The sequence below is a fragment of the Panthera leo genome, chromosome C2 (genome assembly GCF_018350215.1).
Source record: "Panthera leo isolate Ple1 chromosome C2, P.leo_Ple1_pat1.1, whole genome shotgun sequence".
In the NCBI taxonomy this organism is placed as follows: Eukaryota; Metazoa; Chordata; class Mammalia; order Carnivora; family Felidae; genus Panthera; species Panthera leo.
The window spans coordinates 79377911-79403568 of record NC_056687.1 but is presented as its reverse complement, the minus strand read 5'-3'; the positions used below and the strand labels follow the sequence as shown (position 1 = coordinate 79403568).

The 25658-nt window shown below is 40.6% G+C and overlaps 1 protein-coding gene across 5 annotated transcripts in view; it reads left to right on the top strand.

Annotated features, from left to right (window-relative positions):
* Positions 1-25658, top strand: part of LOC122229688 (LIM domain containing preferred translocation partner in lipoma) — a 680467-nt gene that overhangs the window by 139292 nt on the left and 515517 nt on the right. For 4 of the 5 annotated variants that reach the window (XM_042955071.1, XM_042955069.1, XM_042955072.1 and 1 more), the window contains exon 3: positions 25483-25613. The gene's annotated coding sequence lies outside the window, so the exon portion shown is untranslated. Of the gene's footprint in view, positions 1-8488; positions 8740-25482; positions 25614-25658 lie in introns of those variants that run through there. The other variant, XM_042955068.1, reaches the window with a different exon arrangement.

Here is a 25658-nt window from a genome sequence, read left to right as displayed (position 1 = left end):
ATATGAATTTCTTTGTTGCATTTTACAAAGGGTATCACAGGGGCCGAGGACACCAGAACCAGAAAATGAAAATGATTGAGACTTGACCGTTTTTGTTTTGCTTCAAAATCTGGAGGAGTGTTCAGAACTGACGTGATACCCCGTTCTGTGATGCTCATCAGGGTGCTCTTAATGTAATGCATTTTGGGGAATGTCGTTTCAACTAATACTTTGCTAGAAATCAGTCACCAGGAGATAGAATAAGGGCTGTTTTTACGTTTTATTTACTGAGTGAGAGAGAAAAATGAATGAGTGGGGGAGGGGGAGAGAGAGAGGAGGACAGAGGCACAAAGCAGGCTATGTGCCAATAGCAGAGAGCCCTATGCGGGGCTCGAACTGACGAACCGTGGGATCATGACCTGAGCTGAAGTCAGACACTCAACCGACTGAGCCACCCAGGCACTCCTAAACAAGAGCTGTTATCTCACTTCTGAGTAGTAAATTAAGAAGGGAAAGAATTTTCTTGAGTTTGGACTAAGAAAGAGTCATAGATGTAGAGATACCATCTTTCCAAATTTATTGAGTAAAAAAAAAAAAAAAAAAAAAAAAAAAATATATATATATATATATATATATATATATATATATATGTATATATAACATTTTCAGGGAGTTTAGGTGTATTATGTACAAAGGAATTTTTGAGGTGTGGGGATTTGTTTTGCACTTGCTATTGGATAAAATGGAAGGAAAGGAACCAAGTGTTACCGAAAACCTACTTTCTTCTGATTCCGAGAAAGCTGCTTTGCACTTGCCTATCCTTAGGACTTCCCTATCTTATTTAATTCTCACATCAGCCCTGTGATGTAACTTGTGTTATTCCCATAATGTAAGGCAAAGACTCAAAGAGGCTGAATGATTTGCCCAAATTTACATGGTTAGCAAGTAGCGAAGCTTTGGTGAAATCGAGACTTGTTTGATTCTAAAGCTGTTACTCTTTGCAGTAAACCGCACTGCTCAGTGCTTGTAAAACCTTAGCTGTGTACCAGCTCTCCACTTCCAGTTTTATAGTAACTCAGCCTCTGAAAAGCAGCCTGCAAATGGCACAGCTTTCAGTTGGTTTCGTGAAAGATGAGAAGGTTTGCATGGGGACATGATAAAGACCATTCTGAGGCTCTGGATATACGATTGAGTCTATAAGCTTTACTTTAGTATTTGACAGAATGAGGTTCTCCTCACGTGTAGCTGTGTGTTTGTGTTTGACTTACCTGTCATAGTGGAGACCCGGTACTTTGTGTTTCATTAGCTTGATCCAAAAGGTGCATCTTACTGAGGCAAACAAACCAAGGAATCACAGTAACAACTTCTCCCCAAATGTTTGTAAGCTGGAGGAAGGCAGAAGGGCAGCTATTGTGATGTATTTTTTTTTGCCAGGCCAGCTGTTACAATCACAAATGAGACTGAAATAGTAACGACTTTTGAGGACATAGCAAATTTATTTCATTCTTAACTTTTCTAGGTTGGAAAGCTTGCCCCCTCCCTTTGTAATCATGCTGAACTGTAGCATTGCTATCATTCTATCCTGGATGGAAATTAGTGTTGCACAATTAAGGAGGAAGATGGAGACTGGGTGAAAGAGATTTTGCTGTAGGACCTGCCTTCTATGATCTTATTCTCACTTTCTACCTTTATTTTATTCTTTAAGCATTTATTAATTGCCTACTGTCAACCAGGCATGGTGCTATGTGGGAAGGATATACTAGAACAGGGGGGTCAGCAGACTTTTCTGTAAAGGGACAGATGGTAAATATTTTAGCCTCTGTGGTCCATATGGTCTGTGTTATAGCTACTCATTCTGCTATCTGACAATATGAAGTAAATATAAATATTACAATATAAAGAGCGAAATACTCAACTCTGTCATAAACAGTATGGAAATAATTGAGTGTGGCTATGTTTCAATACAATTTTACCAAAACACGCAGTGAACCAGATTTGGTCCGTGGACCACAGTGTCCATGAAAAGAGTGAATTTTGTCTGTTTATTGCTGTGTCACTAGTGCCTAGAGCAGTGCCTGGCGTGTGGCAGGTGCTTTATAAATATTTGTTGAATGAATGAATGAATGAATGAATGAATCACACTCTTTCTCTGATCTCTAAGAGCTCATAATCCCATAGAGGAAATAAGAAATACATGTAGGAGAGTATTCAGGTAGTAGAATCAGGTGGTGCTTTAACTGGGACCTGAAGGATAGGTAAGTGTATGTATGTCACCAGCCAGAGATGGGAGTAGAGCAGTGCAGGCAGGAGAAACACACAAAGGGACACAAAACACAAAGGGACAAGGAGCAGGGAATTTGTGGTGAATGATGAATAGTTTGAATGTTCTGGAATAGGATTTCTCTGACTTGCCCGATCATTGTAATCACTTGCTGTTAATAATACAGATTTCTAGCACCCTCCCTTGAGATTCTGATTTGGTAAGGCAAGTTTGGCAATATTTGTTTATAAGATAAAAATTTGAGAGGAAGTAATAGTGGGAGATGACATTGGAAAGATATACTGGGGTCATTTCTGATAAAGTTCTCACTTTTCCTACCAACTGAACCAGTACTGACTGATGGCAGCTGGACCTAGAATTACTCTGTACCTTTCGTGCCATGAAATGGAGGGGGAGCCCTCGTGGAAATCCACCCCCCCCTTCTCTGCCTGCCTCCATATTTCCCCCCTTGACCTTGTAGGACTACTCTAGCTTTTATGGTGAAATGACATAAAATTTAGTTACTCGTGTAAATTTCAAGGAAAATATCAAATTCCGTGTAGCTACTAGGTTTATTGCTTTTGAATCTGTTGGTCGACACACATCTAAGAGGGCAATGGATTCAAACAACATAGTGGAAAACTTACTTGCTCTTGCCGTAATTCTAGTTCAGAAGGCTATTTAATACTAAGTTTTGTAGAATGTGACCACTGGGAGGGTCATATGTCTCATTATTATTATTTTTTAAAATGTTTATTTACTTATTTTGAGAGAAAGAGGGGAGTGGAGCTGGAGGGACAGACAGAGGGAGAGAGGGAATCCGAAGCAGGCTCCGTGCTGTCAGTGCAGAGCCCTATGTGGGGCTCGATCTCAGGAAATGTGAGATCATGGCCTCACCAAAATCAAGAGCTGGACTCTTAACTGACTGAGCCATCTAGGCACCCCTGTCTCCTTTTTAATCCTGGGAGAAGCTGAAGTCTAAAATGTAGGCAGTGACTTGCTCAAGTTCTGTCACCAAATTATTGGCAAAACCAGGATTATAATGCAAATGCCAAGTTACTCAATTTAGTTTTCTTTTCATAGTGCTATGCCACATTTATCAATAGAATTCCTAATTTACATAATTTCTCTCCCCCTTGAATCTCCTAGCCTTTTGCCCACACCTCTTCTATACTGCTTATCATAAAGTTATATCCTAATGTTTTTGTGCTGGACCAGTACCCCACGGTTACCCCAAATAAAGACTGAGCTCTGTTTCCTTGGAGAGCTTAACATATTTCCTGGCACTTAGCATGTGTTCAGCAAATAATTGTAGACTTGAAATATCTTGAGCATCTTTTTCTTTCTTGTGTGTTTTGACTCAAGTTTCTTTCCACTTATATTGTCAGAAAAGTCAAGCTCTTCTAGAATTGCTAAAATACAAAGCTACTTTCTCTTAAGCTGCCTTTAAAAAAAAAAAGTTGAATTCCCCATTACGGCTGAGACCTTTCTTAACAGCTCTTTTGATACTTAAATGTCAGCAACTTGAAAAAAGAAATGTCAGTAAATTATCAGAGAAAGAAATTGCATGTTTATTTGGGTAGATATATTTTAATTGACCACTTAAAGATTATAGCAAAATTCTGAGGAATTTCATATTTTGCACATTTCTCTCAACTGTCAGAACTTTTTTTGTTTGTATCTCTTAGAAGGTTTAATTTTAATTTTTTTCTGCTTTGTGGTTATGTATGTACATTTTTCATTCTTCTCCTCCAGTAGATGATGCACATCTTGAATTGAAGTTTAAAAAAATGAATCTCTGCATCCCTACAAAACCTAGGTCCATAGGTGCTAATGCTAAGTAGGCATTTACTTATAGAAACATGGTTGGAAAATGGTCAACCTTGTCTTCGCTTACTTATTTTGCATCTGATTGTGTGCTGGGTTTTCTGCTTAACATTGATGATGGGGCTGGATGGGGGTGGGTAATATAAACGTGAGAAACGTATCTTTTTTTTCCAGAGAATGCTAATTTGGTGGGGATTTTGACACATAACACGTAGATATGATGTGATGTACAGATCTAAGATACATACACATGACCTGTTTTAGAATCTGGTAGCAGGTTCATTCTGACCGGGTGAATCAAGGCAGCCTTCAGCAAAGAGACAGTGTTTGAGCTGAACCTGAATATGTCTTCATCCATCCATTTCAGTCATTTGTTTTGGTCTCTGTCAACACAACACACACACACACACACACACACACACACACACTCTCACGTGTGGACAGACATGCGTACACATACAAGTGCATTTTTCTTTTTGTGATCTGTTTGTAGATTTAAAAGTGGAACTATCTAGGGGCACTTGGGTGGCTCAGTTGGTTAAGCGTCCAGTTCTTGATTTCGGCTCAGCTCATGACCTCACAGGTTTGTGGGATGGAGCACCACATTGGGATTCTCTGTCCCCTTCTCTTTCTGCCCCTCCCTGTGTGCATGCACCAGCCCCCCCCCCCTTTCTCTGTCTCAAAATAAATAAATAAACTGGAGAAAAGTAAAAGTGGAACTATCTTTACATGGGACAAAAGAAAGAGAGAAACAGGTTTCACTGTATAATTTGCAGGTTTCTCAACATCTGAAAGACACAGTTGCCAGAAATTATTGGGATGGTCTTCACCATTAGTGGCAGGAACTCCAAGTACATTGACCAGGGAGAGATATACTATTCTAAAGTGATGGCATTCTTTCCAAGAAGTTTCCCATCTAGTTGTTGTTCTCCTCAATAGTTAAATTACATTAAATAGCTCCCTAGGTGGAAGAAGTTTCGACTTTGACGTCAGACAGTTCTGGTTCCACAGCTAACTTTGCCATTTATTATTTATATGACCCAAGGCCATTGCCTATCCTTTCCTGGGCTCAGTTTCCTCATCTTTGAAAATGGTGGTAATGGAAAGTACCTCTCAAAGTTGTGAGATTCCAGGGCTAGTGTTTGCTGAGCTCCTGTTTCAGTGCCCAGGCCATGATAGGTCGTATGCCTATGGGGCGAGGTGAGTTATGTAAAAGAGTGATCGGGTGACATGCAAGTTTTATGCTTTTGACGCAGACACACTGCACTTGCATAGTTAATATACAGAAATAGCCTTTGCTTCCACAAACAAATACTTCCAGTGTCTTCGTGAAATACAAAGCCCTTTTTGCTAGTTGTCCTTTTCCCACGCAGGAGTCTTGGGTATAGGTGCCACTTTCTTCTCCTCTTGACTGTAGAGAAGGTAACAGTGCAGATGTGCCAATGAAATGTGACTGGTCCTCGGCCACGATCATTGTGCACTTTTGGAAGGGAGCTACAGGGTGTGGTGAGGCACGCGGATAGCTTGAGAGGACTCTCTCTGAAAGAGATGGCGGCTGTCTGGTGCTAATCAATTATTGCCCATGGGAATGCGTTGTCAGATTTTTACGTGAGGTCTTTAGGTCTTTAAATGTTGGCAACTCATTCAAATTCTTATAAAACACTGTGAGAGATGCTTCTTCATGGAAAGAGCAAAGTGCAATTTGTGATCTCGCATAGGAACATCAACTTTGGCTCTTAGCCGCAACGGCAAAGCACTTTATAAGTCCACTCTGTACATGGCGAACCAAACTTATCGAAGGGCCAGACTGGACCTATAGCCTTCCAGTATGCATCTCCTGACTGATAAAGATAACGGTGCATGATGGCCAGCACTTCCTAAGTGCTTTCCATGTGCTAGGCATGTTACATGTATCATTTAATTCTTACAGTAAGCCCAAAAGTTGTGCATTACTATTGTTATCCTGTTTTTACAGATAAGGACACTGAGGCTCAGAGATAAAGCCCAGAGGCACACAGATGGTGCATAATAGGTGGGTTTGAAGCCCAGGCCTGTTTGCCTTCACAACCAAGCATACCAGTGGTTGTCCACCCTGATGGAATGCCTTCAAAAGCATTGTTGCACAAGCCCACCCCCACACTAATTAAATCAGTATGTCTGGGGATTAGACAGTCATGGGGATTCTTTTAAAAACTCCAAATCCATGGTTAGAAGTAAAAGTCATGTCAATAACAACAGCTCTCCCCACATCAAGCACTCCTTACCTCCTATACCCAATTTTACTTTCCTTTAAAGAATGTATTGCTCTCTGAAAACTAGGTGTTCCTTTCCCCGTTTGTGAATTTTCTGCTGTCATAGGGCTCCAGGAGTGCGGACATTTAGTCTTTTCTCATTCTTTGCTGTATCTCCGCCATCTCAATTAGTGCCTGGCACATAATAGGTGCTCATTACATGTTTATTTGAATCACGAATTGGTCCTTCACTGAAGAGAGCTTACAGTCTAGTGAGGAAGACAATATATACTTAGTCCCAAGAGAGAAGTTGTTAACAGGGATGGTCAAGCCAACTTCATTATAACTTGCAAGACTGTTTATCTCTTAGGCACTGATAGGATAAGTTGGCCTGATCTGTACTGCATTTTTAGTCATCTGCAGCACTAGACTGGGTCTCTTCTGTGCTCTGAGGTGTGTATGCGTGTGTGTGTGGGTGAGTGTGTGTACACTGTGTAATAGATAACACATTTATGTTACTCTGTTTGGACAAAATTTTTAATGAGGCAGCTGGGGATTACAAGAGGGGCATTCTGAGTTCTGTTATCCAAACATCAGGCTGTAGAACAAATTCAGGACTGATGGTAGAGGTTTACCCAGTCATTAGGGAATTTAGATATTATCTCCTCTTTCTAGGAAAGCCAGCTTCTTGTGGGGCCCTCTGCTCTCCTTATCTACAGCAGTAGTCCTCAGCCTTTACTCATCAAAGTCTCTTACAGCGGATTATGTTCATATAACAGTACACTGTGGGCTGTGACCAAGGAAAGGCAGGCAGGGATTAAGTGGAATAACCGGAGATCTATCCCTAACTCTCGTCTCTTCTTCTCCCACTTAAGGATGTAGATGAAAGTGTGAGTGACAATAGCGTAGGAATAACCTGGAAAGAGTGCTGATTTCTGAATAAAAACAATTCATTTGGCACATCAGGACTTTAACGATGACTGTTAACGGTTATCTGTGACGCATCCGACAATTGATGGACCCTGGTGGTAGTGAAAATACCTCATCACTGGTATGGCCCAAGCCCTGAACAATCAAAACCAACCCCTGCATGAACAGTTGTACCATCAGGGGTGGGCTGATGGGTGGCCTTGCTGGTGGGGTCGCGGTATGTCATTAAGCAGCAGCTAAGAGTCAGTGATGTTCGCAGGGTTGAGGGGAACTTCAGGTGGCTCTCCTCAGGCAGTGCAGAGAGCAGGAAGAGCCCTTGCTCTAGACTAGTAAAACTTGGAACGAGGACCTGATCTTGCCACTCACTGCAGGAGGAGGCTCCTGGGCAGCTAACTTGCCTTGTTTTGAGCCTAAGTTGCTTCTGGACATGGTGGAGGAGCTTGATGGGATGGTTAAGCCCTTGGGAAAGAACTTCTCAAGATGGAGCTCTATAACCCAAGTAAAGGGTGATGATTAAGCTACCCCTGTGACGGTGGGGGTAGCTTTTCTCCTGTTGCAGACTCACAGGCCTGATCTGTCCAACTTGAGCCAAAAATGAAGGTCGAAAGGGATTTGGGGGAAGGGGAGATCAGCAAAGATAGGACTGGCCTTTCTTCAGTGCTTCTTCAGAACGGTGATGTCCTGTGGAGTCCACAGACCAAATTTGGGCATTCTGTTTCATGGTGGAGATGAATGCACAAAACTGGATCTAAATAGGCTCATGCCAGTGGGATATTCATGACAAGTACAGTGTTTGAGGTGGCCTGGGTGTCTTAAAAATGGGCTGATTTTGACAAAGGGGAAAAGTTGGGATTCGTTTTACTGTAAATTGCAAGTAAGAAACAACAGAAGGTTGAATATTAGAAGAACTTGGCTATCGCCAAAACCACACACTTTCACATTAGTAAAACATGGAGTTCTATCTGAGTGAAATGTGAAACTCCTTGCAGACCACAGAGAGTAAAAAGTACTTTTGTTTCATTATGAATACCATTGTCCTTATTTCTTTAAATGAGAATTGATAGCCACCATAAGAGAATCTTTCTCAAAGACCAAACACAGAAAGAAGGAAAAATAAAACAACATAAACACACAAAAACCTCACTGCCACCATCACCGCAAAGAAAACCCAGTGCTCTAAGGATGCACCCTCTTTATCCATTGTGAAGTCATCACGTTCTAGAGAGAGGGGACCACATTTCTGTCAGGGTAGTGTTCAGTGAAGTTTTTTTTTTTTTTTTTTTTTTAAATCCTTTCTTTTTTCTCCTCCCTCTTTGGGAAGACTGACAAAGTTGGCCTTTTGTAACACAGCAGGAAGGGTAGTTTTGCCGTCTAATGTGTGAGAATCTGAAGAGGAGGCCTTGTGGGTACTGGGACTATCGTGTTCGCGAGGGAGTGAGACCGGGGCACCTGATGGAGGGATGTGCTATAGGTGCTTCACAGTAAAAATGGAGCTCTTGAAGGTGAAACAAGGTAACTTTGAAAAATGAGAGGCCATTGGAGTTGAGGGTAAGAGGCCCATTCCTGGCCAACATGTGAAGTTTTGTGGCGGGAAGTCTGTATAATGGGGGTCAGTAGACTGGAGTTTCCACCTCTTTCCCCTGTCTGCTAACTACAGCTCTCCTCCGCTCCTCCCTCAGCCCTATGTGGGAGTTGAAACAGGTGTTTCCAGTTGTCTTTCTGACTGGTGTTTGGAATTGGTAATTATTCAACTCTTGCTTCATGGGGACTCGGAGTGTTCTGGCAATGAGCTGGGAAGCTGAGGCCAGTGAGGCCAGTGGGCGAGCTGGGTGTTGGGTTGAATGTATGTGGTTGAGCAACACAGAACTAGAGTTGTTATATTATCACCATGGTCACCATCATCATTTTGAACATGTATTCCTTGCCAGGCTTTGGGTTAGGTGCTTTATACCTGTTATCATACTTCATTTTGACAGCAACTTGTTAAGATGTCAATTTTAGCTTTCTGTTTTACAGCTGTGGAAACTGAGACACTATACAAGTAAAGAACTTCCTCAAAGTCAACACTGTTAAGTGGCTGCATTAGGCTTCAAAGCCCAACACCTTTGTCACCCTCTTTCTGATAGGCCATATTAAATTGCAGAGATGGAAGGCTGCAGACTATCTAGCTGGCTCCCTTTCCCCGCATTTGATGTCCTCATTGGTGCATTGTTGTCCAGTCTTTCTTTAAAGAAAACTAAAACAAATAACTGAGCAAGCAACACAAAAATATAGTGCAAAATTAAAAAGTCACAAAAAAGAAGTGTAGTGAAACAATAAATTTTTCTCCTATCAGGGTCTCAACTGTCTACTTTTCCTACCCAGAGGTCTACACTGTTACCAGTTCCTTGTATCTGCTTCTAGAAATAAACTGGGTAGAGACAGACATTTTTATGTATTTATATGTCTAGAGAATATTTACACAAAGGGGAGCACACTGCACACATTATTTTGTATCTTGCTTTTTTCATGCAATCCTATAGCTAGATGATCATTTCTGTATTAGTATCTTGTGTCTGGTTATCTTATAGTTTGAATTAGCACTTCTGTTGCTGTCAGTGACTGTTAACATCATTTTAAATAGGATATAGCCATTTGGTTTTTGTTTTTGTGAACTCCCCTTTGCCTCCTTTTCTATTGAATGATTGCTTATTTTTTACAGGGAAAAAGTTGACCCTTAGTCCGTGATAGGAGTTGCAACACCTCGCCATTTTGCATTTGTCTTTTTAGCTTGCATGCAAAAAAATAACAGAAAAAATTGTATAGTCAGTTAAATCTTTTCGTTTTATAGTTTTGGGGCTTTGTGTAATACTTAGAAATGCCTTCTCCATTTTGGTTATTAAAAAAAATATCTTCTTATTTTCTTGTCTGTTCATTTGGTTCTTTTTTCTTTTTCACTCTGTCTCTCATCACTGATTCACTGAAATTATATTTTGGTAAAAGATACGAGGTAGGGATCCACTCTGATATTTTCTAGATACACCTGCCAAACACTATTCATTGGGTAGTCCCTTCTTTTTACACACTGATTTGAAAAAGCACTTTTATTAAATATTAAATTTCTTAATGTTTAATTACTTATTACTTAGGAATTTGTATTATTTTTGGAACCTTCTGTTCCATTCGTCTGTCACTTTATGCACCATGTTTATGCTTTCAATTATTGTACCTATATATGTTTTGTTATCTGATGGGGCTACTCCAATCTCATTAGTTCCTCTTTTTCTAAATTTTTGTGTCTTTTAGCACTTTATTTTCCATGAACTTTAGAATGAACGTGCCCAATTCTGAAAGTAATGTCACATTGATATTTTTATGGGGATTGCTCCAAACTTATTCATTTACATTATGCATTGTAAAGATGTTATTTCTTTTTTCTAGAACACAATGCCTTTCCATTTGTTGAAGTCTTGTTTTATATCATCAGGAGCATTTAAAATTTTCCTCATGCAGACTGTGCATATTTCTTGTCAGTTTATTTTACTAGGTACTTTTGGTTTTCTCTAGTTAATGGAATTATTATTTTATATTATAGCATTTGATTTTACCTGTGTTTATATAGCCTCTTGTTATCAGTATATGGGTTTTTCTATCCAGCCACTTTACTGAATGCTTTCATTATTTAAATAAGTTTTTCAAATTTTATTTACTTTTTAAATTTTATGTGTTTATTTATATTTAGAAAGAGATAGAGTCAGAGAGAGAGGGAGAGAGAGAATCCCAAGAAGGCCCCATGCTCTCAGAGCAGAACCCAACGCAAGGCTCAATCTCATGAACTGTGAGATCATGACCTGAGCTGAAACCAAGAGTCAGACACTCAACCGACTGAGCGACCCAGGCGCCCTTATTTGAATAAGTTTTAGATAAATTTCTTTGAGTTTCTGGTTCAGTAATCTTATATAATCTGGCAATAGCTATAATTTACCTTTTTCTTTCTATTTTTTATAAATCTTATAGATTTTTCTAATCTATAGATTAGAAAAAGGAGTAGATTTTCCTTTATAAATCTTATAGATTTTTCTAATCTATAGATTAGAAAAAGGAGTAGAGGAGTAGATTTTCTACTCCTCTGTTGCATCAAGAGGAGTAGATATTAAATAGCAGAGTTTGAGTGAATTTCCTTCTCTTTTTCCTGACTTTAATGAGAATGCTTATACTTATAATGTTTCCTATTAATTGTAATGTTGGTTTTGGTTTGAGAAATATCTTGTGTTAAAAAAAAATTCATCCCTATTCTGAGAGTGTTTTTTATTTTTAAAATAGAGACTAGTTGTTAAATGTTTAATACTTTGGAAACTATGGAAATCATCATGCATTGTCTCCTTTTTTCTTTGCTGAGAAAATATCTTAGATTTTTATCTTTTGTTCTGTAATTTGGTGAAATATATAAATACATTTTTCAAGCATGAAATCATGCTAGTGTTCCACTTAGTCATAGTTTGTGCATTATATTTTTAGTGTTATTGGAATCTAGAGGGTAATAATTTATTAACAAGTTTTGAATCAGTTTTCCTAAGTGAGATTATTTGAGAATTGTGTGAGTGCGTATATGTGTATATTTGCTATTGTCAGATTCTAGTATAGATGTTATGCTTAAATCCCATAAAATAATTCAAAGGCCTTTCTTTTTCTTTGTTTCCTTTTGAAATAGTTTTAACACCACTTATATGATCTAATCCTAAAATATGTGATAGAATTCCCCTGTGAAACTGCCTTGACTTGGTGCCTTTTTTGGAGGGGTGGAGGTTGTTGACTCTTTGACAGCTTTTTATCTCTCTGCTCCTATACTAATTGGACTCATTTTCTTTGGTGTTTTTTCTGTGGTTACTTATGTTAATTGTATTTTAGGAAAGTCACCGATTTCAGATAGATTTGCATGGAGTTAAATCATTTCATATAATTGTTTTCATTTCCTTTGTGTTTGTGCTTATTTCCATGTCATTATTTACAGTTTTATGTTTTTTGTACTTTATTTCTCTCTCCCCCGTTTTTGATTAGTTCAGCCAAGTTTTATTTATTATTTATTCACAAAACAGCTTTTGCACTTATTTGCTGGCCCTACTATTCTTTATTTTCTCTTTAAAGTTGTCAGTAATGGGTTTCTTCTGCTTTGCCCAAGTTTCTTTTGTTGTTTTTCCAATTGTCTGAGCTTGACTCTTAATTCACGCACGAAAATACGTTTCTGCTTTTTTATTAATATAAATTAAAAAAATGTGAGATCCAATTAGAATAAGCCTCATGGGAACAGGGACCTTGTCTGTTGTTCACTTCAAGACTATCATAATGCCTATCATATTGTGGATGCTTAAGCGATATTTTTGTACAAATTAATATATCCCTGTGAAATAATCATGGGAGTTGTTGTGGGTTCCCTCCTGTTGCTCTGGTCCTTCTCTGCTATCTTTGGCCATTTTCTCTAGGTATCTGCTCATGTGGAGGAGGAAGAAATTACTGACATGCTTCACATTACTTTTTCAGAGTATGTCATTAACAGATTTATTTTTAAAGTCTACCAATACAGTCAAGTACAACTGGGTGAAACGATCTCTGTAAAGATTAGCCCAGGAGAAAACATATTTGAGGAGAATCAGAATGTTAGAGCTGGTGGGTTAACAGACAGCATGCCCATGCTTTTTGTGGGTTTGGCTCCTTTGTTGTAGCTAAATCTTGCAGAGGCCTGAAGTAAAATGATAAAAACAGATGTGCTGCAGTTGTGGGGGAGGGTGCAGAACTAGGGGATGCCCAAAACCCTGCTGCTGGCTGCCTTCCCTCCTGATCTTATCCCATGTCTCATTTGAAAACCAATAGTTGAAAAACTCTCAATTTTCAGATGAGAACGAAAACAAAAATGCAAAGAAGGCAAATGATTCATTCAAAGTTACTCAGTGAATTAGAGCCATAACGTGGGACTACAACTCTGGCCTTCTGTTTCTGAATCTAGTGGTATTTCCAGGCGCACAGGAAGCTTCTGGTACCTTGCTCCACTCTGTGTTTTTGGGTGGACCTGGGATTTGATTCCCCCGCCCCCCCTTCCCACCCCGCGGCAGGCCCAACAGTCCTTGCTAAGGCACAGACCGCATATTTGCTGATCCCCAAGGGGAAAGCTGTGATTCAGACTTTGAGGTCTAAGAATTGCAGACTTAGTTTCTAGTCTCCCGATGAAACTGCTAATCTGGGTTCCAATGGTGTTTTTGCTACACGGACACCTGCCCACACAACATGATTAGAAATTATAATGATGACGACGATGAGTCTTCCAGGACACCCACGTTCTTTGCAAGATATTTCTGCTAATCGTCTCTACCAGAATCCGTTAGGAGAACTTTTTTTAGTTTTTTTTTTTTTTTTTTTTTTTTTTTAACTCCCCTCTGTCTACGTCAAGTAAAAATACTAGTTTAATACTGCTGAGGTTAATGATTTGTCCTCTCCATTACTGAGGTGTCATTTTTTTGTGCAGGGGATCCTGGAGCCTTGGGTGCATGGGGAGATAAAAAGCATCCTGGGCCCCAGATATGAGGAAATTTGGGTTTAGATTTCAGCAGTGCCCCAAATTTCCTGTGAACGCTTGGTAGAGATTACTTCCCCTCTTTGTCCTTTTGCTTCCCCTTCTGTTAAATGGGCATCCAATTCTGCTGTGCCTAATTTACTACAGTTGTGGGAATCAAATTTGGTAACGGGTAAGGAAATGCTTCAATAACTTTACCCTCTAGACTGAAAGGGTTGTCACCGAAGATGGTTTGCAGTGTTGGTATCTTAGCTTCTTAAGGTGTTATTGAGTGTACCATAATCAAACGATGTCAAGTGAGAGAGCTGCGAAGGTAGGTAAAGGACCACCATGATGCCTGACATGTTATTGTTTACGGGCTCTACCCTGAACCAGGGAGCAGTGCTGCCACAAGGGAATGGCACCTGGGGAAAAAGAGAGGATCCCAGGAACTGGGAGTCTCCATGGAGAAGTAAAAGTAAAAATTGGAAGTGTGAGAGTTGAAGGCTAGATTCTGGTTGTGTGGCAGCAGAGCAATGGTCTAGACGTGACAAGAGGCTTCAGAAAAATGCTGGCCCTGGCTTTGGACCCTGTGTATCTGCAGTGTTGGGGGCCAGGAGGACGCACAGAGAGAGGCTGCAGGGAAACCTGCGTCCTCAGAAGGGAGTCAGGTCCAGGAAAGCCTGCCAGATGCCCTCCAAGGAGGCTGGAGATAGTTCTAGAACCTCTCAGGGCCAGGAAGAGCCTTGGGTTCTTGGTCTCTCTCTGCCTTCTGTTACTTAGCATTGTACTTTGTTCACAGTACTTGCTTTTTTTTTTGTTTGTTTGTTTAATATTTTTGGCCTTTCTTTTTAATTTAAGGTCTGTCTGAAGGCATGTTTAAGAGGGGTTCTGATAGGAAGGAGCCGAGTTGGGTAATTCTGTTTCCCTTTCTGGTTCCCTGTTTCCTCATCCCAAAGATGTTGATCTTCGTGACTTGCTTTCTATAACACTCACTACCTTTGACGAAAGGCAAACATTTATCTAAAAGTAGGGTGAGAAAAATTACTTGGTGAATATGTTGATATTTTTGTTATAGTGGTAAGGGTTCAGGAAGGAGTACAATGTTTCCAAAAGTCCGTTTCCTTGAGCAGGCAACTGCAGCTTGTAAACTGGGCTCAAATAACTTTAGCTTTTATTCTTGTCTGTCTATCTATCTGTCTGTCTATCTATCTATCTATCCGTCCATCTGTCCATCCATCCACCGACCCACTCACCCACATACCTATCTATGCAAGATGGTAGAATTTAATTTTTCTTAATCTTTGGTCTTTGATTGGTTTGCTGAATCAGGTGAACTGAGTTGAAGAAACACTGACCTTTGAAAGAAAACTTTGGGGAGAAGAAAAAGGTATCATGATTCTTTGAAAGAATTTTTCCCAGGCTAAGTTATATAGTTTCACTGACACTTGGGATGGGAGCTAAAAGGTCTGGACACTGAATCTCTGAAAACCCTCTGAATGTGTTGGCTAGGCTTTTTTTTTTTTTTCTTTCTTAGCACAGATGGAGAAGACTTTTTCTTTTCCCAGTAAAATAGAGCCAATATAATATTTGAAACCTTCAACCATAATCTGGGAAGATGATTCTCTATCTATTGCTTGTCCAAACATAAAATAAAATTTTTCAAAAATTAGCAAAAATGTGAATTATTCAATTACAATTTCTTTCTTGGCAAAGTTGGCCTTTCTCGTTCTATTTTTTTATTTATAATTAAACAATCTTTAATTCAGCTAATTCCTAGCTTCCAGTGAACCTTTTAACTAATCAAATGCATTTGAAATACTTTTTAATTTATTGCAAGAACAATAAAAAGCGAGAAGTCATTTCATGTAATGTCCTTTCTTGTTGTTCAGTGTTGTCAGCTCTTTTCCGGATAGAGTTTGGGTTTGGCTGGAAGCAGCCTGAGGGGATCATCCCCAGTAATCTTTACTGTGTTGCTGTTGGTGAGTTACAAAAATAGTAACTAGGAATAGTAACTGGTAACAGAGTCTGTGGATAGCTTTCACCCATCTTCCTTTAATAGTAGTATCTCACATAACCAACTACATCTATCAAAGCTAAGAGATTATCATTGGCACAACACGACTAATGAAACTACAAAATGCCATTTACCAGTCAGATAAAATCACCCCTCCTTCTGTCGTGGAGGAAGAAGTATGGAGAGTGATGGAGGGAGAGCTCTTTATCATTTGACAAAGGAACAGAATCTTCCATATCCACAGACCAGAAGGTATGAAAAGGTGAAGAAGGGATCCTCACCTCTCTGTTTTGGTAGCTTTACCTCCTAAGGCATTGCACTTTTACTGTATCTTTGCATACCCTATTTATTCTCAGATGATGTGCAGGGAAGCTGGGAAGGTATTTATGGTTAGAGTGGGAAAATGGACCTTGATTCAAACTGCAAAAGTTTGAGGGTAGACTCTCAGGTCCTTGTATGTGATGATATCAGCATGCCAGTGGGTAGCGTGGCTAAGTTGCCATTTTGTTGGTAGCAATCCTTGGTCTTGTTTGGTTCTCTTCATCCTCACATACAGGGTGGAGCCAGTGTCCTGGAATCTCTTGATCGTGAGATTTTAAGATTGAGAAGAATAATTGGCAATATTAGATGGGTTGGGTCGAGTCTGTGTATCTTGGTGCCCGTCGTACAACTTGTCTCTCTGTCCCCACCAAACGTTTTGCTTTGTTCACTTACTGGGAGATGAAGGTTGAGGAAAGGCTGGGGACGTGTTGTCCAGTGTGATAGCCGGTAGCCACATGTGACCACCAAGCACTTGAAATGTGGCTATACAAATACAATTATTTTGTACATTTTGCATAGATTTGTATACTTTGTGCATATTTGTCAAATCTTTTTCTACTTATTTTATTTTATCTTCTATTCTTTTTAAATGTAGCTACTAGGAGCCTTTAGAATTGCACGTGTCACGTTATATTTCTATTGCTTAGTGGTTTGCGCCTGGGAAGAATATGGAACGCAGTAAATTGACCTTGTGTTCTTCCCCGAGTTCTAATAATGTTGGCATTAAAGGGAAAAGCCTCAGCAGTCATCATTTTCATTAAAAAAATCTGATTCAGAAGAATTGGCTCATTTTACATTATTGCTTGGACTGGAGAAGAATCTGACATTTTGGTATTTTCATAATTGAGAACATAACTTGCTGACTTAAAAAAAAAAAATCACAACATTTTGTGCTTGGCCTTAGGTACCAGACTCTGAGCTCTTTGAAAATAGGGATGGTGTCCTTTTCTCTTGCTGCCATCTCTTTCCCCAAAACCACACATTAACTAGCACACAGAAGGTGGTTAACTGGCATTTGTTGAGAAACAAAATAACTTTTTAAAAAGAGAAAACATTATGAAGCTACCCTGTATTTATGGTTGGAAGAGAGAAATATGTACCTTTATAAGGCAACCCTTCTTCCCAAGGCAGCCACCAAAATTAAAGAACACTGATCTGAGTGTTTATTTACTTCTTGATTTGATTACCATTCTCATCAGGTGTCCCTGTCAGCTCTGCTTATGATAAAGAATCTTTTCAAAATGCTTAACCTCACCACCCCTCTGGGTAAGGGGAGACAGAAAATGATGCTGCTTACACACATTAATCCTCACCTTGGTCTGACAGCATATCTTAAGCCCTAAAGACTGGATTATTCTTATTTTCTCTTGTTTGATCCTTTCTAACATCTACCTATACCATGGAAGATGTGGGAATAATAATGAGAGATGAGTTTACGCTCGGGCTATATTAACTTTTCATTTTTTTTAAAAAAAGTTTCTTCCATTTCATAATGAGCCAGAGCCTGTGTGAACAGCCCTCAGTCTTCCATTGTGTCTTGTCCCCCGATTCTTTCTTCTTTTGTGCAAGCCCTGGGGCTGGGTGAGGGGACAGGCTTTGTTAGATGTTCTTTGGCCACAATCCTGTGCTGGGAAATTCAAGAGCTTCCATGATTCCATGTTAGGCATGGTGCGGATCCTAACTGATCCCTGAATCCAGCTTTAGTCGAAAACATGTTGCCTTGGTTAGAGGCAAGCCTTAAAGAATCTACGATGGCTTTGTTGCTTACTATTCCTAGAAAAGACCTCTTAAAAGAGCCCTTTTGGGATATTGTGCATATTTGTCAAATAAATCTTTTTCTACTTATTTTATTTTATCTTCTGTTCTTGTCAAAGAATACAGCCTTCTTTCTTTTTTTTTAATTTTTAATGTTTTTTTTTTAAATTTTTAGAGAGAGAGAGAGAGAGAGAGAGAGAGAGAGAGAATGTGAGCAGGGGAGGGGCAGAGAGAGAGGGGAGACACAGAATCTGAAGCAGGCTCCAGGCTCTGAGCTGTCAGCACAAAGCCTGATGTGGGGCTTGAACTCAGACTGTGAGATCATGACCTGAGCTGAAGTCAGATGCTTAACCAACTAAGCCAACCAGGCGCCCCAATATACAGCCTTATTGCTAAGAAATATTTAATTTCTTTTAATGTTTATTTATTTTTGAGACAGAGGGAGACAGAGTGTGAGTGGGGGAGGGTCAGAGAGAGGGGGACACAGAATCTGAAACAGGCTCCAGGCTCTGAGCTGTCAGCACAGAGTCCAACATGGGGCTCGAACACACAGATGGTGAGATCATTACCTGAGCCGAAGTCAGACGCTTAACCAACTGAGCCACCCCAGGCGCCCCTCTAAGAAATATTTAAAGCTTTGATTCTTTTGCCGAACAGCATGGAAGCATGGGTTCTCTTGGAAGTGTGTGCGAGGCAGCTGGTATGGGTGGAAGAAAGGATTGGCCTTAGAGTCAGAAGACCTGTGTTTACTTTCTGGTTCTTCTGTTTCCTAGTTGTTGGATTCTAGACAAAAAACATAATTTCTGAGCATTAATTTCTTCATCTGTCCAAATTGGACAGTATCTGCTTACACAGGGTTGTCATACTTTAATATAAGAGGAGTACCTATTTTAGGGACCAAAAGGTCAGCTTTGTAAACACTAAATGAGTTGTTTTTTTCACCTACACCTTGTGATTTTGTTGGTGATAGACCAATAGCCATCTTCTGTCTTCTTTTTGGAGGTGGGGAGGAGGGCATTGGGTAACTGTGTGGTAAATTCCACTTTAATTCTAGCTTTGAGAAAAAGAGCAGGGAGAATGTGGTAAGCAATTGCTTCTAAAAAGCTCGGACTAAAAGCACTTGATGGATTTGTGCTGGCTTCCCGGTAGACTCATCTCTGCACTGCCCGCATAGCACAATTAATAGTTATTACTCAAGAAGGAACAAATAAAAAAAAAGCGAGAGCAGGCATAAAAACATCCTTTCATCTTCCTGACGATGGTCCCCTTTGTCAGGTCTGTGGAGCCATACCTGTGAATCATCCTGGGAAAGCACAGTGTGGGTGATTAGAAGGAAGATCTTGTGGCTCATTTCTTACCCACTTCCTGGGCTGGGGAAATGTCTCAGCTCGTCTTTCTTATCTACTGATGTCTTGTCAATATCCACTACCGTTCACCATGCATCTTCACAAACAAGGGCCTCTTTCTCACTCCAAACCATCACCATGTAGGGAGGCAGTTACTCTCTGTGCAGACAAAGTTGTAAAGAAAAAGCAGAATAAAGCTGAGAAGGCAAGAACGGGGACAAGGAAGGCGCTCTGGAGTAGGGGTACAGAACAGTGAGTCTGAGCGGGAGCATAAAAATACTCAAGCCACGTTTGTGTTCTGAGCCTATGAAATGAGTCACGGTTCTGCTACAGACCAGCCACTCGACTTTGTATACTTTATTCTTATGATTCTAGAGTCCATGAATCAACTTTTGCCACTTGCAGTCTTGAGACTTAGTCCGAGCCTAAGGGAACCCTGACTTTGAGGACGGATGCTTCCCGTGGGCATGTGATTCTCCCCTAGGTTCAACTTCATAGGCACCATGGGGGTGAAGGAAACGGATCTTACAGTCCGTTCTGGTGTTTGAATCCGGCTGAAGCAGGAGTGACTCTGGGCGAGCTACATAATGTGTCTGGATGTCACGTTTGACATCTGTGAGGGAGGAATAGGGTTGTTGTCAGAACTGGAGATCGTGCGTGCTATAATGTGCCTGGCACAGAAGGAGCTCTCAGTCAAGGATGGGGATTGTTGTTGTTATTGTTCTTATTATTATCTGTCGCCACAATCATTTCCTTGGCCCTGTCTTACAGGGATAGACTTGTGGCCACAGGAAGTATTCATTGTGATAGCGGTTTCACTAGACAGATGGAAATGCTGCACAGTGAACAGTACAATGAAAGAAAGCTCCACATCAATTCCACCATCTTCTTTTTCATTTTCCATGCGTTATCTCTTGCCAAGTCTTGGATTGTAGCTTTGTTGCTACTTCTCTTGGGATTTTTCCCTTCTTCCCTATTCCACCTGTTATTATTACCCTGAGCCAAGCTCTCATTGCCTCCTGCTATCCTGGTGTTCCCGTCTCCAGCCTCCCTTAGAACCCTGGTTCTAGAGTGTGGTTCCTGGGCCTGCGGCACCACCACCGGGCCCTGAGGCTTGTTGGAAATATTGCATCGCGAGCCCCCTCCCCCGCCCTCCAGACCTGCTGAATCACAGGACACATATGCGGTCATGCTGTAGGGCCTTCATCCAACTCATCTGCTCAAAGTACCTGCTTAGCCAACGTGTGTGTGTTCTGTCCCTGGAATATTTCCTGTTTCTGATTGCTCTTCGTGCCTCTCTTGCAAGTGGTGGTCGAGAGGGTAAGCATGGGGCTGCAGAAAAGCACTGGGGTAGGAGAATAGTGACTCAAGCCAAGTCACCACCCATTATTTGGACTATGACAATAGACTCTCTGAAATGGTCATGATACTTTTATGATTTCCCTTTGTTGCCCTTCTCCCTACCATGTGAAGAGATCTTATGAAATTGTTACTTGGATCATATCTCACCCCCTGCCACAGAGTGACTTCCATGGTATCTAGAAACATTCAGAAGACCTTTCAGTGGCCTGCAAGGCAATGTGAGTTGGGCTTCCCTTATCTGTCACTCCATCATCACTTTACTCAGTAAGCTAAAGACACACTGACCTCCCTTCTATCCCGTGTATAAGCCAAGCTTGTTCTCACTTGACCTTCTTCTGATTCTGCATATGGCTGACTTGGAGTCTTCATTCTAGGCTCAGTACAGATGTCATCTCCCTGAAGAGATCTTCCTTAACCTACAGCTAAAGTAGCACACCTGTCCCCTCCCCATTGCTTTTTCCTATTATCTTGTTTTAAGTTCTCTACAACACTTATGGTTCTCTGAAAGCATGGTCACTATGCCTGTGTTTACCTTTTGTATATTGCAAACTCTTTTGGTGAGAAATATCTTTGGTATAATAATGAGGAGGGTGATTTGCTGAGTGCTTACTATATGCTAGGCTCTGTATGTAGTGCACTCTAATGGATCAGTTCATTTGGACTATTTCTTTCTCTTTCATGGATTACTTGTATCTTTGTCTTCCTCCTTTCTTAGGGTGTCAGCTCCCCAAATGGGGGAGCGGTATCTATTTGTTGCCATTCTGTTCCCAGCCTGTAGAAGATTGACGCGCACAGGCATAGGAGTGATGCTCCGGAAATGGTTATTTGGGATATGTATGGACCCCAGAAGATTGTCAATGGGAAACAAGTCCACATGGAAGGAGAGAGAAAGAGTATCTCATCCCCCATTCCAGGAGAAAATAGCCTTACGTTCATTTTTATCTTTAGATTAAGAGAGGGAGCAGCCTTTGGAATTCGCGTTGGGATTTGCTATCGCGGCCTGGGGTACAGACGCAAATGCTGACAATCTGGGAGTGGGGTTCTTGAGTGGTACCTTAATAAGAACAAGTCCTTGCAAAAGCCTTAAGTTTGGTGCGTAGCGTGGTTGGAAATACAGGGCCTAATGATTTTTACGTTCTTTGCGCGCACGCTGTCGATGTGCGTATGTGAGCCTTTTATTATTATGGACTCAGCCGGCAGTAACCATGGTGAGTAGACCCTATCACACAGCATTTTTCTGAGTCAGTTTAAAATGCTGACAATTAAATATACCGTACTCTTTTAAGCGATCCATCAGTCTCCCTTGTTGTCATGGTGACCGGAGTATATTTAGAAATGTGACAAGTACACTGAGTTCAATTGCACTTTTGCCAAAACATAGTTTTGCAGCTAAAATTGAATTTCCTGATTGAAGATCCAAGTGCTGTTAAGGGGGCATAATCGTTTCTATACATTATTCTGGAAGCATAACTTACATCATTCTATTAAATCAGCACTTAAAAGTCTTATCAGGCTAGTAAGATACTGACACTTGAGTGGTTGTATGTAGAGTTGATGGAAGAAAGTAAAATAAAAGTGGCATCCTGTTTTATTTTTCTTTAAAAATGAAATTGAGCCTCACCAGTGTAACTAGTTTAATGATTAATTCCTTTATATCTTTTTAAAGAAATTGTAGGTAAGCGTGCATGTGTCTGTTCCTTCAGATTATATTTTTAATTGAAATCGCTTTATTAAGTACCTCCTCTCTCCTACATGCAATCTTTTCTTAGCAGCATGAGGGCATCTCTTTTTCTTTTGGTTTGACCTCGGATTGACAAGCATCCTTATTTTTCCCCAGCCTTTTTCCTGCTGGGTTTTACATGGGGTAAAGAGATGAAATGAATATGACTTTTTGTGGAAACAAAGGAAAAGTAAAAATCTCATCTCTTGTCTGATCAGGGACTAAGTTTGGATTCTCACTTCCTGTCTTTGGACCTTTCACTGTAGTGCTGAGAATGACATTGGGGTTGAACTGCTTGCTCTCTTGACCGTAGAAAGTTTGGAAACCGGTGCGGTGCCTGGTCTTTATTATAACCCCGTTTCCATTCCTGGCCACAGATTTTTTTTTTCTTTTTTACTTTTGGGATGAGAAACAAGGACTCCTGGATACTTCTGCCTCTGAGTTTTCATGGAGCTGAATGTATCAGCAAGTGAGATAGATTTTGAGTCCCTGTATGGTTAAATTGTTTTTATTTCTTTCATGTACATGGCAAAGAATGGTAAGAGACATGTTAGTTGTACACTTGATCTTAGCCAAAAGGCCGAGAAGCGATGGGAGACATGTTAGTTGTAATAACAATGGGTAAGATTTCTTGAGTTTTTACTGTATGCTAGGCATTGAGTATAGTAAGGTTTTTAACGGATCATTTCAGTGGAACTACACAATAATCTTCAGATGTAGGTCTATTGCCATTCTTATTTCACATAAACAAAACAAAACAAAACAGGTGTAGGGGCACCTGGGTGGCTCAGCTGTTTAAATGTCCGACTTAAGCTCAGGTCATGATCTCACGGCTGGTGAGTTCGAGCCCCGCGTCGGGCTCTGTGCTGACAGCTCAGAGCCTGGAGCCTGTTTCAGATTCTGTGTCTCCCTCTGTGCTCCTCTCCCACTCATGCTCTGTCTCTCTGTCTCTCTCTGTCTCTCTCTCTCTGTCTCTCAAAAATAAATAAACATTAAAAGAAAAAACAGGTTTAGAGAGATTCTGTATTTTGACCAAGAGCATACCGAGGGGCACCTGGGGGCTCAGTCGGTTGAGCATCCGACTTTTGACTTCAGCTTAGGTCATGATCATAGGGTCATGGGATCGAGCCACGTGTCGGGCTCTGTGCTGATTGTGGATCCTGCTTAAGATCCTCTCTCACTCTCCCTCTTCCCCCTCCCCTGCTTGTGCTCTTTCTCTCCCAAAATGAATAATAAAAAAAAAAAAGAGTATACGTACCTCAAATAGTAGTAGAATCTGGATTTTGATCTAAGGGCTCTATTAACCAGTGCCTGCCCCATGGAAAGCTCACAATCAGTATTTGTTACTAACAAATGGCCTACTCCATGGCGAAGTCGTACAGATGTTTCATGTGTCCAAATGTTCACTGAAGTGGCCTCTACATAAAGGTAAACAGATAGCAGGGTCTGAAAGTAGAGCTGAGCCACTCTTTGTCTTCCCTAATGGTTTAGAACCAAAGAAGATGGGTACTGGGCAGGAAGGTAGCATATATAAGTCCCATCTAAGTGCAGTGGTTTGGTCTCAGGACCTCTCTACACTCCTCAGCATGAGTTTTTGCTTATGTGAGTGATAGTAAGGATATTCATCTTAGAAATTAAAGCTGGGGCCTCTGGGTGGCTCAGTCAGTTGAGCCTCTGACTCTTAATTTCAGCTCAGGTCATGATCTCACTGTTGTGGGATTTTGCCCTACATCAGACTCCACGCTGAGCTTAGGATTCTCTCTCTTTCCCTCTGCCCCTCTTCCCTGCTCACGTGCTCTCTCTCTCTCTCTTTTTCTCCAAAGAAAGAAAGAAACATCCTAAAAAAGAAATTAAAACAGAAATACAAAAAAGATTTTAAAGAAAGCTGTATGAAAATAAGTACATTTTCCAAAAGACACACAAAAAAAGTAGTGAGAAAAATGGCAGTTTGTCACAAATATATGCTTTGAGTAAAGTTTAGGAAGAAAATCCAGAAATTATTTATAAAAAGGATTGGAAAAGGAAGTTAAAAAGGACATAATTGTGGATTTTCTTTTTTTTTTTTTTAATACTACACTAAAACTTGACAAGTGGTGGTTTCCTAATGTGAAACCTGAAATCGTATCAATAAATTTCTTTATACTCTGTTATATTAAAATTCATTGGTCTTCTACTCAGTTTGAATCGCTCCGCACCTCTGTGTAACACCATAGATTGCTCATTTGGAAAATACGGGTTCACTGAGTTATGCATATCTTTCAAATATCGATAAGTTTCATTCCGTAACAACAACAAAAAAATCCCATTCATTAATATCGCCACTGCTTTCATCAAAAACATATTTTAATTATTAGGAATATGTCAAGTATACAATAGCAGATGCAGGGTTTTTGAAGTTCTAATTTTCACTTGAAAACTGATTTTTATCACTGGCAACAGATAACTTTAATTGTTTTCCTTGAAATGATAGGCTCTCTTGGTTTATGTTTGTCATCACCAAGTCTGAATGACCACAATTTGTCAGTCATTCTTTCAAATAAAAATGATGTTGGGGCACCTGGGTGGCTCAGTCGGCTGAGCGTCCGACTTCGGCTCAGGTCATGATCTCGCAGTTCGTGGGTTCGAGCCCCGCATCAGGATCTGTGCTGATGGCTCAGAGCCTGTGGCCTGCTTCGGATTCTGTGTCTCCCTCTCTCCTTGCCCCTTCCTCACTCATGCTCTGTTTCTCTCTGTCCCTAAAAATGAATACACATTAAAAAAAATTAAAAAAAAATGATGTTCTGTGCAACGAGCCGTTAGCTCAGCCCTCGATTCCAGCAGTCACACAAGTGCCTTTCTTGGAGACAACCATTGTGGTTTGGGATTCAGCAGAAGATGTTCTTGCCTCCTTTCTATTTTGTCACATGGAATATTAAAAAGATATGTGTTCAAGGATTGAGTTTAATAAAATTAACTTTTAATGCATGGAGGACAGTTTTAAATGAAACGAGCCCCGTGTTCCCTTGACTGTGGGTACCTGGTGGTGAAAAGTGAAGCAGCTGTCAGGACGTTTTGGTGCCACTGCTTGATTCCTGTGAAGACTCTGGCCATCCCCCACCCCGCCCCACTCTTGATTGCTTTCGCACCGTTGACGCAGATGTCAACACTGTGAAAAAGATGCACCATGCGCGTTGAGAGCCACTGATCTAATCCTGTCTTTTGGCTTTTTTAGGCGAGCGGAGCTGAAAGCGACCTACCCGGGACCGCTGCGCTGGTTAGCGGCTGAGCTGGGGCAAGAATCCAGGTGTTAGTGTGTTCCCATTTTTTCATTTGAGTTCCTGTACCAGTCTCCGGGATCTCAAGGTAGATGTTTCTGAATTTCTTTTGTGAATATGCGATGTCAAAGGT